Source organism: Macaca fascicularis, chromosome 11, assembly GCF_037993035.2.
Source record: "Macaca fascicularis isolate 582-1 chromosome 11, T2T-MFA8v1.1".
NCBI classification, from domain to species: Eukaryota; Metazoa; Chordata; class Mammalia; order Primates; family Cercopithecidae; genus Macaca; species Macaca fascicularis.
Window position 1 is genome coordinate 64,936,222 of NC_088385.1, and position 16,631 is coordinate 64,952,852.

Below are 16,631 nucleotides of genomic sequence, written 5' to 3' on the forward strand. Positions count from 1 at the left end.
TGTTCAGATTTTGGGATGGCCTGTAATTTTAGAATTGACCTAAAATCTTTAGTTCCTTCTTTCTGCTTGCAAAGAGAATGGGGAATTTAGAGAGATTAATTAATGAGAAAATAGTGAAACTTCATTTTCTCTGGATTTATGAAGGTAGTGTAAGTGAATTGCAACCCTGCTACATATGAAATTGCTATGAAGAGGAAACTTCTTTTGTCCTGTTACTTCCCCAGTGCCATTCCAATTATTTGTAATAATTGCTCAGTATAATTATGTATGGAAAGGCCAGCAGGTCTGGAAATGGCTCCGTGACTGCTCTGTCAACATGAACTAGTTCTCAGGCACCATCTGAAGTTCCTGAGATGTGGCCCTCCCCTGATTATCCCTGTGGTGTTTCCTTACCTGACTCTTTCTTCCTGATTCTGCTTGGTACCTGGGATTCCTCTGCTTTCCCCTATGACCTTGACATATGCCTGGTGGGGAAGCCACTCCATGTCCTCAGCTGCCTGGCAGGGCCCATATGCTGGCCTTATCCTTGCGGTGCATTTTTCAGATGGGCACAAGGAGGCTAGGTGACTTGCCTAATGTCATGCAGTTGGTGGCAAAGCCAAGGTTTGAACTCATGTCAGGTTTCATGGTCTCTGTGCCTAACTCTACCCTCTCCTTTGGATCCTATACTCTTCCAGACCCAGCTTTTCCTGCACGCATTTGGTTGGAAAGGAAGCTAGTACACTGACAACTTAGCACAATATTTCAACCGACATGGATGCATTTTGCTTTGAAGCTAACTTCATTGATACCTAATTTATTCACTGTTAAATTATATTATCCATTGTTTTTTATGATCGAAGTCTAAAATTCAGGGCAGGACTCTCAGGCGGTGGGTGAAACTTGTTCAGATTGTGGCCACTCCAGTGACGGGGAAGTCCCTTGTTGTTGTGATCCCCAAATCCACGGAGAAAAGGTACAAGAATGAGCTTGTTCTCACAATGCTGAGCAGTTAGAGTAAATAACTCCAAAAGAGGTGTTTTCTGTATAACTCGCCTTGCACTTTCGGGTTGACAGTCCCAAATGAGGAAGTGAGAAGGTTTTTTCTAGTGTCCAAAAGCACTCCTTCCACAGCTTGGTGGAAACCAAGTAGTGCTTTACAGAAGATCTTCAGATCCCCTTGATCCAAGAGTGTCACATCCCAAACTGAAGAGTCCCTGACCAGATGGGCCTTCAGTTTGTGGTTGTAAAAGACGGTCCAAACTTTGTGAGGTTTCTCATACAGGACCCTGCCAAATCCTTTCACACTATCCCTACAGATAGAAGGTTTAGTAAGAAGGGCCTGAGAGCATGTGTGGGCCAAATGAGTCTGCTATTCTACCCCCTCCCCTATTGTTGTTGCTTTCACTGGGTGCTGGTGTGTTTAGTGTGTCCCTGGCCATCACCATGGTGCCCCTCTCAGGTTGGTCCTGCTGGGCTACTCCATGTCCAAACATGTCCCTGTCTCCCCATTACCACCTTCTCTGAGCCTTTTTAGCTGTTCTGATGGATGGATGCTGTGGTAGCTAATTTTATGTGCCAACTTCACTGGGCCACAGTGCCCAGATACGTGGTCAAACATTATTCTGGGTGTTTCTGTGAGGCTGTTTTTGGACAAGATAAACATTTATTTATTTATTTATTTATTTATTTATTTATTTATTTAGAGAGACAGAATCTCGCTCTGTCAACCAGGCTAGAGTGCAGTGGTGTAGTCTTGGCTCACTGCAACCTCTGCCTCCTGGGTTTGAGTGATTCTCCTGCCTCAGCTTCCCAAGTAGCTGAGACTACAGGTGTGTGCCACCACACCCAGCTAATTTTTGTATTTTTAGTAGAGACAACAGGATTTCACTGTATGTTGGCCTGGTTGGTCTCAAACTCCTGACCTCAAGTGATCTGCCTGCCTTGGCCTCCTGAAGTGCTGGAATTACAGGCGTGAGCCACCACGCTAGGCCAATATTAACATTTAAATTGGTGAACTTTGAGTCAAGCAGGTTGCCCTCCCAAATTTCAGTGGGCCTTATCTAATCAGCTGAAGGCCTAAATAGAACAAAAAATTGACCTCCCCCAAGCAAGAGGGAATTCTGCCACGGTCTTTGGATGTGAACTGCAATATCAGCTTTTCTTGGGTCTCCAGCCTGATGTCCACCTTGCAGATTTCAAACTTGCCAGTTTAATTACATGAGCCAGTTTCTTAACATACCTCTCTTTCTATGTGAATTTGTACCCTATTGGTTTTATTTCTCTGTAGAACCCTCACTAATAGAGATGTATACAGCTTAAAACAATGGTTGTAAAAGAACTGTACTTCAGTGTAGTGGTTAAGAATGTGGGCTCTGAAATCAAATGCCTGTGCTAAGATCCCTGCTCTTCTGTGAGATCTAGGATAAGATACTCAACCTCTCTGTGTCTGTTTACTCATGAGATAATATTAATACATGCAAGGCACTTAGCACAGTGCCTGACAGATAGTAAGTGCTCAACAAATTACATAACTGGTTAGTGGTGGAACTGGGATTTGAACTCAGGTAGTCTGCTACAGATTATGAGCCCTTACCATTATGTGATATGTCCTGACGAAAAAAAAACAGACTGTTTTTCCCTCTCTCATTCTCATTGCAAATACTTCCCCTTTGGTCACCAAAATATGTAGGAATTTCTCACCACCAGCCAGAATCAGTTTTCCAGTGGACACCAGCTGGATGTTCTATAATTCAACTCTGACACTGTCTATCCAGAGTTAGCATCAGATCCAACAGCTTAGTCCCACAAGACTGCCCCACACTTCAGATGCCAAGCACAAGTCCCAGGTTGTGACCTATATTTCTGACCAACTGGCTTTATATAAACTGGGGATTCTCACAACCCTTTCCCTGGGTTTGATTAATTTGCTAGAGTGGCTCACAGAACTCAGGGAAAAACACTTATATTTACTTATTGTCTTAGTCTGTTACGGCTGCTATAAAAAAATACCTTAGATGGGGTAATTTATAAATAATAAACACATGTTTCTTACAGTTCTAGAGACTGGGAAGTTCAAGATCAACGCACCAGCAGATTCGGTGTCTGGTGAGGGCTACTCTGTGTTTCCAACATGGCATCTTCTTGCTGCATCCTCACATGGTAGAAGGGGCTGAAGGGGTTGGGGCAGTCCGTTCATTTTCTTTGATAAGGGCATTAATCCCATTCACAAGGGTACAACCCTCTTGACTTAATCACTTCACCAAAGATCCCACCTCTTAACACTATTACTTTTGAGTTTAAGTTCCAGCATATGAATTTTGGAGGGACACATACATCTAAACCATAATACCTATTTATTATAAGAGATATTACAGAGGATACAGATGAACAGCTAGATGGAAGGGATGCATAGTCACGGTATGCAGGCATGTGGAGCTTCCATGCCCTCTCCAGGCACCTCTACGTGCTCAGCATTCCAGAAGTTCTCCAAATCTCATCCTTTTGAGTTTTTATGGAGGCTTCACTATTTAGGCATGATTGATGAATTCATTGGCTAGTGGGGATAGACTGAACCTCAGCACCTCTCCCCTTCCAGGAAGTCAGGGAGTGAGGCTGAAAGTTCCAACCCTCCGGTCACATGGTTGATTTCCCTAGTGACCAACCCCCACCAGCTGTTACCTCATTAGAACAGAAGATGCTCTTATCACCCAAGAAATTCTAAGGGATTTTGGACCTCTGTGCCAGAAGCTGCTATCACTCAGGAAATTACAGAGGTCTTAGGAGATCTGTGTTAGGAACTGTGTTAGAGACCAAATATTAGCCCCAGAAATGGGGACAGAGACCAAATTCTTGTATCACAATATTACACTTCCTCTCTCTTATTCTGATGCTGTTTGTCTTCTCTTGAGGACCTCTTTGTAACTTGAACTGGTTGGGGTCCACTTTCTCCCCACTCCCTTCAATTTCAATAGATCCACTTTAATCTCTTTGGGGTTTCCTAAAATATTTTATTTATTATTTTTATTAAAAAATTAAAGTTCATATTATATTTAATTGGCCGATCATAACTGTATATAATATTTTATTTAAATAAAGGTTTCTGTGGCTAAAATATTTGAAAAATGCTGGCATAACATATTATTTTCCCAGATAACATATTTGAATTAAAAATGTTTATAGTTCTCCAAACCTCAGTGACTTCTAGTACAACCTACAAAACATAACTTAGTGAGAGGTTAAGGTCAGTCTAGGCTGGACCTCCATGGGCTGAACTCTGAGGGCATTGCTAGACAGGCCCTTAGGTTTGCAGACTTGGAGCAACTTTTCCATCCCTACCCCAATCAAACAAATAAAATATATATTATTGTGGGGAAAAGAAAGATCAGACTGTTACTGTGTCTATATAGAAAGAAGCAGACATAGGAGACTCCATCTTGCTCTGTATTTGAGGTGCTGTTAATCTGTGACCCTACCCCCAACCTTGTCCTTGCAAGAGACATGTGCTGTGGTGACTCAAGGTTTAAAGGATTTTGGGCTGTGCAGGGTGTGTTTTGTTAAACAAGTGCCTGAAGGCAGCTTGCTGGTTAAAAGTCATCACCATTCTCTTAATCTCAAGTACCCAGGGACACGTAAGTCACCACAGCATGTGTCTCTTGCAAGGACAAGGTTGGGGGTAGGGTCACAGATTAACAGCACCTCAAATACAGAACAAGATGGAGTCTCTTATGTCTACTTCTTTCTATACAGACACAGTAACAGTCTGATCTTTCTTTTCTCCACATTATTATTTAAGAATACATGTTTATCTTCAAAACCAGCAGCATAGCATCTTCAAATCTCTCTCTGCTTCTGCCGTCACATCACCTTCTCTCACTTTGACCCTCCTGCTTCCCTTTATAAAGGCACTTGTCATGACATTGATCCCACTTGGATAACCGGGACAATCTTCCCGTCTCAAGATTCTTAATCACATCTGCAAAGCCTCTTTTGCCATGACAGGTAATATATTAACAGATTGTAATAATTACGACATGGACATTTTTGGGGGACTGTTTTTTTTTAAAGCCGTAGAGGACTTATGCTAGGATCTGGTTAATAGATGGGAAGAAAGAAAGAAAGATGTTGGGCATGAAGGAAATGATTAAAGCAAGCTCAGAAAGCCATAAGTTGAAAAATGTGAGCATACAGATGAGCTCCACCTGGTTACAATGGGAGGCTTGCTGTCTTCTTCACCTCGTCATCTCTATTCCTAAAACTTTATTATATATGTGAATGTGACTTCTATGTCTGCAAACAATAATTCGTATAAAGTTTGAAGCAATGAGTTAACAAATTTGCTCAAAGCCATACAGCTTGTTCGTAAGATTATAACACGAAGTTAATGGGGTGCTAAGCTGTTGCTTAGCTTGTCAGTCCTATTACCAATGCTCATACTGCTTGTAGCAATATTTATGTACCTAGAGCACAAATAAAAATGTAATTCTGAACAACTAAATACATATACATACAGCAAGCTCCATGTATCTCTCTTGATATACCCGTATTCCTCCATCATATATTTGAAAATCTTCTCTATTTTCTTGTTTCTTCCTTTCTTTCTCCTTCCATGGTCCCAGCTTGAGTCCTAGGTTTTCTCCCTCACCCCAGGATTTAAACATGTCTGGGGGCACTGCTGAGTCATGGAGACAGAGCTGTCTGAGTCCATTTTTTTTTTTTTTTTAAATCACTGCACACATAGTCAGCATAGTGCCTGACACCTGATGGGCCCTCAATATTTGTTGAACAAGTTAGGGAATGACCCTATTTGCGGCAGAAACCGTGGAGTCCCATGAGAAAGAACTCAACCCAAGGGAACAGGGAGTCAGGCACACAATTTTAGTGCAATATGAAAATTCCAGGCCAGGTGCAGTGGCTCACGGCTGTAATCCCAGCATTTGGGAAGGCTGAGGTGGGAAGATTGCTTGAGCCCAGGATTTGGAAACCAGCCTGGGCAACATGGTGAAACCTGGTCTTGACAAAAAATAAAAAATTAAGTGGGTGTGGTGGCATGCGTCTGTCCGCCCAGGTACTTGGGAAGCTGTGGTTGGAAGATTGCTTGAGCCTAGGAAGTTGAAGCTGCAGTGAGCTCCAGCCTGGGTGACAGAGCGAAACCCTGTCTCAAAAAAAAAAAAAAAAAAAAAAAAAAAAAAAAAAAAAATTCCAGGCAAGGAGATCACTTGGAGTCCAGTTTTTGATCTGTCACTCAGATTGCCCTCTGCCCCACTGTGAACTGTGTCCTTGGAAGGAGAACCTGAAATTAGAATTCATTAAAGAATTTGGATGACACCAGGAGCACCTGGCAACACTGCAACACTGCTTTGGAGACTGTGGTATTAGACACTCAGCCCAAAGTGGCCACATCTTAATGTGGCAGGGATGCAGGTGGTGCTGCTGTGTTGGGGCACAATTGACCTAGCATCATGCTTTGTAGCTTTGACCTAGCAGGGTAGCATTAAGGTGCTGTAGTTTTGGCTAAGTGACTATGAGGAGCACAGTGGGAGCTTGACACCAGCAACAACCACAAGGCTCCTTCTATGAGTCTTGGGAGCCTGAGCTTCAGTTATTACTACGTGGCCACTGAGAGGTCTGAGCACACAGGACATCTCCATGGCCCCTGGGAACAGTTGGGAAGACACCAAGGGGAAGTGAAGGGGCCACAATAGTGTGTGAAGCAAAAATCAGAGAACTACTGTTCACTTTAATGTGATCTTATTTTTACCTTTCACTCAACCCAAGGGAATAGGGAGTCAGGTGCAGTGGCTCAAGGCTGTAATCCCAGCATTTGGGGAGGCTGAAGTGGGAAGATTGGGACCAGGTTTGGGAAAACATAGGTAATGCATAAACAAGACAGGTATTGGATGTGCAAAAAATATTTACTCATAATAGCAATATAGGTAGATTAAATGTATATATATTATATATTAACATTAATATACACACATAAGCAGTATTAAATATATTATAACCATCAGATATATGCCTGTGTATGTGTGTGTTGTGTGTAAACATTTGCATAAATAGAAATCAATTGGTGATTGGAGTTTTTATTGTCATAGATACTGATCAGCTCAGTCACATGCAGAAAAATGTGAAAACAGTAAAGGTCATTAAAAAGCAACAAATGGCCCAACCTAATTTGAATATGGTCAGGCTAATATCAGAAAGCCCATTGCACTTGTGGAGAGCATAAAAAATTAGCACCAGAAGATATTGTAAGGCAGTCAGGTGTTTTTTTCTTATTGTTACTTTTTCTTTTTCTTTTTTTTTTTTCAGTAAGAAGGGATAGAAGAAAGATAGTAAAAACTACATTGGGTGCCAGGATTTATTGCGTTTATTCAAAGTAAACACTCTTAATGGCTCTGTTTCTCTGAGCCTGAAAAGAAATATATGATAACTTTTTTTTCACAGATGAGATTCCCAAAAGTATTATATTGTTTCCTTATTAAGAAGAAGTTAGCCGGGCGCGGTGGCTCAAGCCTGTAATCCCAGCACTTTGGGAGGCCGAGACGGGCGGATCACGAGGTCAGGAGATCGAGACCATCCTGGCTAACACCGTGAAACCCCGTCTCTACTAAAAATACAAAAAACTAGCCGGGCGAGGTGGCGGGCGCCTGTAGTCCCAGCTACTCCGGAGGCTGAGGCAGGAGAATGGCCTAAACCCGGGAGGCGGAGTTTGCAGTGAGCTGAGATCCGGCCACTGCACTCCAGCCCGGGCTACAGAGCAAGACTCCGTCTCAAAAAAAAAAAAAAAAGAAGTTAATAGAACCTTTAATATCAAGAATTACAGAATATCATGAATGGTATTTCCATAGTTAATTCAGAAAAATGTGGCCTTTTGTTTTGTTTTGTTTTTCTGTTTCTTTCCTAGTTTCCAGGGAAATAAGTAAGAGTTTTAATTTTGAGGTGTGTTTTGGAGGGAGGATATTTGTCTGGCAGAGGGAAGACGACCCTGTCACTGTGTTTTGAATTTGGGAGGTCAGTGTGTTTGTGTGAATGTGTGGGTGTGTGTAACTATTTGTGACTGTAGGGTATTTGGAGATTTTATATCATAAAGGTAGAGGAGGAGAATGGCTTGTGTGTGGTTTGATCCTCAAGACCGTGAAGAGGAATTGAGGGCTGGAGATTCTGAGGGTGACAGAGACACGAGCCTTCTGGAGCAGGGCACTCAGATGTGGCACAATCTCGTGTAGTATGTTAGTTTTCTATTGCTGCTTAGAATAGATTACCATAAACGTAATGACTTAAAACAATACAAATTTGTTACCTTACAGTTCTGTATGCCAGAAGTCTAGCAGGCTCACCTGAGGCTCTTCAGACTAAAATCAAGGCGTTGGCAGGGCTTCTTTCCTTTCTGGAGGCTCTCGGGGAGAATCTATTTCCTTGTTCATTCATGTTGTTGGCAGAATTCAGTTCCTTGTGGTTGTAGGACCGAGGTCCCCAGTTCCTTGTTGGCTGCCATCTGAAGGCTGACAGCTTTCAGAGGCTGCCTGCATTCCTTGACTCCTGGTTCTATGCCTCCATCTTTAAAGCCAGCAATGGCAGGGCAAGTCCCTCTTAGGTTTTGAATGTTTCCTGCCTCTTTTTCCACCTCACCTCTGATGAACTGTTCTGCCTTCCTCTGTCATTTTTAAGGGCTCATGTGAATACATTGGAGCTGCTGGGTAATCCAGGATAATCTCCCTATTTTAAGGTCTGCAACCTTAATTTTATCTGCAAAGACCCGTTTGCCATATAATGTAATACACACAGGTGTAACACCAGGGGGTAAAGATCTTGGGAGTCAAAATTTTGCCTGCCACACATGGGAATTACTATTTGGGTTACTTTTTAGACTGAGGCCCTAAGAATCTCAGTGATCATCCCTTTGGCCAAACTTGGTAGAGAGGGTACAAAGTTGTCAGTGGAGCTGGAGACTCTTGAATGAATCTCAAGGGCCTGGGAAGGAGTCACAGCAGTGGTGGCCTCATAAGCCCCAGGATTCTTCTCTGATCCAAAGATAGAGGATTCTGAAAAATGACTGGTGTTGGACTTCTGGCCAAACTTGGAGACCTGGGGTATGTAGCAGTTACGATGCTTTTAGCTACAAATAACAAAAGCTTGGGTTCAGCTGGCTTAATAATAAGAACCTCGGTTACTGTAGACAACACAAAATGCAAAGGTAGGGAGAGCTAAAGAGTTGGTTAACCTTCTGGCTCAAAAATGCCATCAGGGACCTAGATTCTTCTCTCTTTCTTCTCTGCCATCTTCAACTGACTGGTCTTGTCTTCTGGCTGTGGTCCCTTGTGGCTTTAAGTTGCTGCCTTGATTTCACATCTAGAGATGCCTGTATCCAATGGAGAAGAGACCATCTCATTCTGTGTCTCCTTAAAAGATGGAAGGAAATGTTTCCCAGAAGCTTTCTGCTTTCCTGTGTGTCTCAGGCCAGAATTGTACCCCATCCTCCTTCTGACAAGGTGCTCTGTTGGGACCACTCAGGATTCACTCACCTGGGCTAGAGCTGGGGTGGCAAATGATGGACATCTGAACGAAAATCAGGGCTCAGCTAGGGAGAACATTGGAATGGATGTTGTGCAGGCCACCAGTGGTGTCCCTGACAGGGAGAGGGTCAGATATAATTTGATTTGGGAAAATGAAGAAAAATAAATGTGACATTTATTACATTCTGTTTCCACACAGCATCAATGATCACATTAATCTTACTGCCATGAGCAGGGAGACCTGGTCAGAGAGTTTAAGAGACTTGCTCAGAGCTACACAGCAGGTAAATGGAGGGTCATGGCTTGGTCCCAGATTTTCTGACTCAAATCAACTTCTCTTTCCACTACCCTGAAGTTGTGATATAATAATTGAATAGATCTTTTTTTAATACCAAAATTATACCATGTTCTTCAACTATGCATTTTGATTTCTGGCACAAAACATGTTTATTTCTAAACCACCTATTATAGTTTTGCCTAGGTCTTAAACAGATACCAAATTAATACATTGGAAGGAGATAAATTTCTCCCTGCCTTAAACACTGTATATTCACATTAGGAGAGATGACTGCAGGAGAAGAGAAAGTCAAGACATTTGTGGATCTTTAGTTTGGCATTCAGTGGGACATTGATGTAAACTTCTCATTTTTTTTTTTCTCAAGGAAAAATTTAACAAGAAGAGACAAAACTACTAAATTTAAAATTGCATTTAAAAATACCATCCTCAAATAAACAAAAACAAAGCTATAGGCAAATGGATTTTCTAAACTCTGCCTCAAATCACATCTAGCTGAGAAGAAAACAGGAGAAGTTTTAGCATAAAATATAATTATTTGGGACCCAATAAGATGCAGAAAACAAAGGTTAAGTAAGAAAGGACATTCTGAGCCAGAATAGTAATAAGTAGAAGTAGCAAGTCAGTGTATTTCAGCAAGAATACATTATTTTGTATGTTTTTTTTTTTTTTTTTTTTTTTTTTTTAAGAGACAGGCTCTTGCTATGTTGCTGAAGCTGAACTTGAACTCTGGGCTCAAGCGAGCCTCCTGCTTCAACCTCCTGAGGAGCTGGGACTACAGGCATATGCCACTGCACCCAGCTCTTATGTGGAATTTTTATATGGAATGTGTAATGCATAAACTATTCAAATCGCTGAATGCTTGTGAGGTATTCATTGCACCTGGAAATTAAACCAGGCTATCTCTTCATATAAAAGTAGAGGAAACACTAAACAGGCTAAAGAAAATTACCTTTCTACCCTTGCCTCCTGCTTTCTGTTAGTCTTATATGAAGCTTTTAAGGGATAGTCAACTGCACAAAAGCAACATCTGCTTGACAGATTTCCTTTAGTCCTGGTGCCCACCATTCCGTTCTATCTCACTGAACATGTTTACTGGAAAGTGGAAGCACAGATGCATTTATTTAAGTAACTGCTTCTTTGGAACTGCTCTTTTAAAATGAAGGCAAGAGTTTTGGGACTGGTTACAATGGGTGGTAATGTCTACTTGTGGGAAATGTTGAATGATGGATAATGTAACAGCTGCAATGAGAATCTGGCAGAATGGAAAATGTTCTAGATTTAGCTCCCTTGCATTCATGTCCAGGGAATGATTAGCACGTTGGCATGACGAGATCAGTAAGTCATTTATTAGCCAAAACACTCTCCAAGGTCAGAAGGTTAACTTTTGATTGTCTGTTGTGTTTTTAAAGATCTGCTGACACAGGTCTTGGGTTTTGCTTTTGAAGGTCATTTTCTGAATTAATGGTTTTATGGCTAGGAAAATGGATTTCAGTAAAAATCAAGATTGTATTTTTTAAAAAGACATTTATTGATTATTTAGTAATACATATAAATGGTTAAGATACATTTCTTTTCCCATATTGGTAGCAACTATTAGGTTGCACATATATAATTGCCAATAGTTGACAGTTTTTACCTTAAAGAAGGCAATTTTATATGGTCCAACTGAATATATACTACATTTCAATTCAATCCAATACCTTAACCAATATTAAGTTCCTGATGAGGTATTATGTTAAGTGTTGAAGCTACAAGGCTGAACAAAATAGTCATGGGTCTTGTCTTCACAAAGCTTACAGTCTAGAAGGAGTGGCAGACAATTAAACCACTGCTTTGATAGCAGAAGGACAGTAACCGTGTGAATTCAGAGCAAGGGAAGCTAATCCATTTTAGAGTGGTCAAAAGAATCTTCCCAGAGGAATGAAAGCTAAGCTGAACTTGAAGGATGAGTAAAAGTTAAATGGAAGAGTAGAACAGGGGCAAAGAGGCTCCTGGTAATGTCAATAGCAGTGTGAAGACAGGGAGGTAAGAGCAATACAGTGTGTGACATGACGGGAGCTGAGCAACACTCAAAGAGTGGAGGTGGGCTGTGTAGAGAGATGATGCTGGGAGGGAAGAAAGCCCTATGGTGAAGAGAAGAATCTGGTAATTCTGTAATAAAATATTTACCTCTCTATTCTGAAGACATCAAGGAACTACTGGACAAGGAGTGACATGATCATGACAGTGCTGTATAAAAAGGACCACGTGGTTGCTGTATGGAGCATAGGTTGGAATCTGGGAAGTCACCTAGCAGGCTGTTCCGGGAATCCAGGCAATAAAAGATGGTGGCCTGTACTGGGGCAGTGAACATGGGGATGAAACATGGAAGACTCTGTGAGCTGCTTGGGAGGCAAATTGATGGGTCTTGGTGATTCCAGGGTGGAGGGGGAGGGGAGGGCGGGGATGGGTGACAGGGAGATAGGAAAGAGGATTGCTGTCTGAATGTAGAACTGCTTCTGGGCCACTGGAATTTTCACTGGCCACAGTGGTTTGACTTCTTCTTCTTCTTTTTTTTTTTTTTTATTATACTTTAAGCTCTAGGGTACATGTGCACAACGTGCAGGTTCGTTACATATGTATACTTGTGCCATGTTGGTGTGCTGCACCCATCAACTCGTCAGCACCCATCAACTCGTCATTTGCATCAGGTACAATTCCCAGTGCCATCCCTCCCCCCTCCCCCCTCCCCATAGTAGGCCCCGGTGTGTGATGTTCCCCTTCCTGTGTCCAAGTGATCTCATTGTTCAATTCCCACCTATGAGTGAGAACGTGCAGTGTTTGGTTTTCTGTTCTTGCAATAGTTTGCTGAGAATGATGGTTTCCAGCTGCATCCATGTCCCTACAAAGGACACAAACTCATCCTTTTTTATGGCTGCATAGTATTCCATGGTGTATATGTGCCACATTTTTCTTAATCCAGTCTGTCACTGATGAACATTTGGGTTGATTCCAAGTCTTTGCTCTTGTGAATAGTGCTGCAGTGAACATACGTGTGCATGTGTCTTTATAGCAGCATGATTTGTAATCCTTTGGGTATATCCCCAGTAATGGGATGGCTGGGTCGTATGCTATTTCTAGTTCTAGATCCTTGAGGGATCGCCATACTGTTTTCCATAATGGTTGAACTAGTTTACAATCCCACCAACAGTGTAAAAGTGTTCCTATTTCTCCACATCCTCTCCAGCACCTGTTGTTTCCTGACTTTTTAATGATTGCCATTCTAACTGGTGTGAGATGGTATCTCATTGTGGTTTTGATTTGCATCCCTCTGGTGGCCAGTGATGATGAGCATTTTTTCATGTGCCTGTTGGCTGTATGCATGTCTTCTTTTGAGAAATGTCTATTCATATCCTTTGCCCAGTTTTTGATGGAGTTGTTTGTTTTTTTCTTGTAAATTTGTTTGAGTTCTTTGTAGGTTCTGGATATTAGCCCTTTGTCAGATGAGTAGATTGCAAAAATTTTCTCCCATTCTGTAGGTTGCTTGTTCACTCTGATGGTAGTTTCTTAAATGACTCAATGGACTCCAGTATCACAACTTGCCACCAGGTGCTGCTCTCCAACATCTGAATTCTAGCTTAAAAACTCTCTAGGAGGTTTTGGGCTATGCAATAGTTATTAGATTTTAGCTTTAACAATTCCAAAATATGTGCATGGAATTTATTTAACATGGAGGAATATCAGCAGAGTTTTGTTACTTGAAATCTGATGATAAAAGTTTCAATTTATAGTTCAATCCTATGGACATGGTAAGACTTTGGTCTTTAACTCAGTTCCGTGTTCTGCTTAGAGATGGTGTGGATTTGAATCCAGTAAAGCTAGAAAGGGGTGAAGCTGGTCCATTGTTAGAAGATTGATTCTTTGAAAAAAAAAATAGGGCCTGGATTTTCATTTGACAGACCTCAGCTCAGTTAGATCAGTGCTTTCAAGATGGCTCTTTCCTCTAGACTAGGAGAAATGTGAAGAGAACACTTATTTATTGAGTACCTATTTTTTTCACATACTTTAAATTTTACTTTAGTCCCCACACCAGCCTTTTGAGGTAGATCTTTGTATCTCTATGTTATAGATGAAGAAATCTAGGGCGAGACAGATTAATTGACGTGCCCAAGGTTACATAGCTGCCAAATAACACAACTGAGGCTTGATTTCAAAGCATACTTTTGCCTTCCACTTTATGGTGTCATCTCTGTCATGTCTCATACCCAAAGTATATCATCATGCCCATCATGCACAGATGCATGATTAAAATAAAAGCTCTTTGATATCCAACTTCAATTTCAGTTAACCGTCTTCTAACACATTCATTTAATCAGCTATGGTAGCAATCTTGTTCAAGTAAGATTAGTAGATTCATGTTGATAATGAGCTTGATAAATGAGTTGGTAAAAGGATACTGTTTCAACTGAAGATATTTTTGAAGCAGTTATTTGTATGTTTTAATGGATAAAAAGTAATTGTTACTATAGGATCTTTTTGGGGCCTCAGTGCTCAGGGCAGATGGAATCCCGTCAATCAAACTTTCAGATAATAACAATTTAGCCACCAGAGAGAAAGAAGCAATGCCCATATTGATATATAGTAGTTTACAGGGCCACCGAACAGAAGCTATTATGGCTACTTGTAGGACCACTGAGTGGGAAAGCCTACCATGTTGCTGTTATGGCAGATATGATTATCTGGAGGCTGTCTGCAAGGAGAATCCACCCATAAGTGATTCAGAAGCTATCATATTCTATCAAGGAAAAAAAAGGCGGCTGGAGTCATTTGGGCCTCTTGAACAAAGAGGTCAGAACATGGTCAACCATTTTCAATTTCTTAGCGTAGACTGACAACTGTAATAAAGTCCACATGATTAGAAAAAAAGATGATGAGCAATATTTCGGACAGAAGAGGCTTCAAGAAAAAGAGTATTAGAGATGAAGAGGGTTTCTACATAACAATAAGGTTCAATTCACCAGGGAGATATAAAAACTTAAATTGATATACACTAATATCATTTTTAAATACATAAAACAAAAGTTGACAGAACTGTAAAGAGACAACCATGCCAGACATATCTGGTAGGTGAGTGGGAGATTTTAATCTACTTTTCTCAGTAATTAATAAATAAAGCAGTTGAAAAATCAAAAAGGATATAGAAAATTTTAATAATACTAATTGTGTTATTGGTCCAACAGACATTCACAGATCACTGCACCACCAGTCTTAGGAAATTTTGAAACATACTTTATGTAATTTATGGATTAAAGCAAAAATTATAGTGAAAAACAAAATACTGAGCAATAATGAATATACAACAAATAATTTATAAGAGACATCAAAACAACACCTTCAAGAAAATGTACAGCCATGAATGTATATATTAAAAAAAGAAGAAAGGCTAAAAATTAAAGAACTAAGCATGCAACTTAAGACATTAGAAAAATAGCAGCAAAACAAATTTCTTCAACAAGGAGGAAGATTATAATAAAGATAACATATATTAATGAAAAAGAAAATAAAGATACCACAGAAAGACTCAAAAAAGATAATTGTTGTATTTTTGAAAAGATTAATAAATTAGCAGTCTTCCTCTGGGAAGAACAATCAAAAAAGGAGAGAAGGCACAAACAGAAGCTGCTTGGGTGAACAAAACAGCATAACCATAGGTGATGTGGAGATTAAAAAGAAAGTTTAAGAACATAATGAACAACATTTTGCCTATAGATTTTTTTAAAGCCAAAATGGATCCTTTATTTGTTTGCTTGTTTTTTGTTTTTGTTTGGGAGAAAAATAATTTGTTGGCTCATGTAACTGGATGTACAAGAATGGACTTAAGGCACGGCTGAATTCAGGGACTTATGTCATTATATCTGCTCCTTTCTCCTTCTCTTGACTCCACTTAAATTTTATTTCTTTTATTCAGGGAAAATATCCATATGCAATTTGTCATCTTTACCATTTCAAAATGTACAGTTCAGTGATAGTAAATACATTTATAACCTTTTTTTCCCTTATCATCTTCCCCCTTTCCCTTCCAGGCCTCTGGTAACCACCAATCTCTAACTCCAGGAGATTCACTTTTTTAGCTTGCACGTATGAGTGAGAACATAGCTTGCACATATGAGTGAGAACATGTGTTTTTCTGTGCTTGGCTTATTTCATTTAACATGATGACCTCCAGTTCCATCCGTGTTGCTGCAAATGACAGAATTTCATTTTTTATGGCTAAATAATATTCCATTGTGTGTGCGCATGTGTGTAGGTACATATACACACATACATACATCCATACACATACATTTTCTTTATCCATTCACTTGTTGACGGTCACTTAGGTTGATTCCATATTTTGGCTATTTGTGAATAGAGCTGCAATAAACATGAGAATAAGATATCTCTTTAATACATTAATTTTCTTTCTTTCTTTTTTTTTTTTTTTTGAGATGGAGTCTTGCTCCATTGCCCAGGCTAGAGTGCAATGGCGCGGTCTGGGCTCACTGCAACCTCTGCCTCCTGGGTTCAAGTGATTCTCCTGCCTCAGCCTCCGGAGTAGCTGGGATTACAGGTGCCCACCACCATGCCCAGCTAATTTTTGTATTTTTAGTAGAGACGGGGTTTCACCATGTTGGCCAGGCAGGTCTGGAACTGCTGACCTCGTGATCCGCCCGCACTGGCCTCCCAAAGTGCTGGGATTACAGGCGTGAGCCACTGCGCCTAGCATTAATTTTCTTTATTTTGAATATATTCCCAGTAGTGAAATTGCTGGATCATCATATGAAAGTTCTATTTTTAGCTTTTTTGAGAAACCTCCA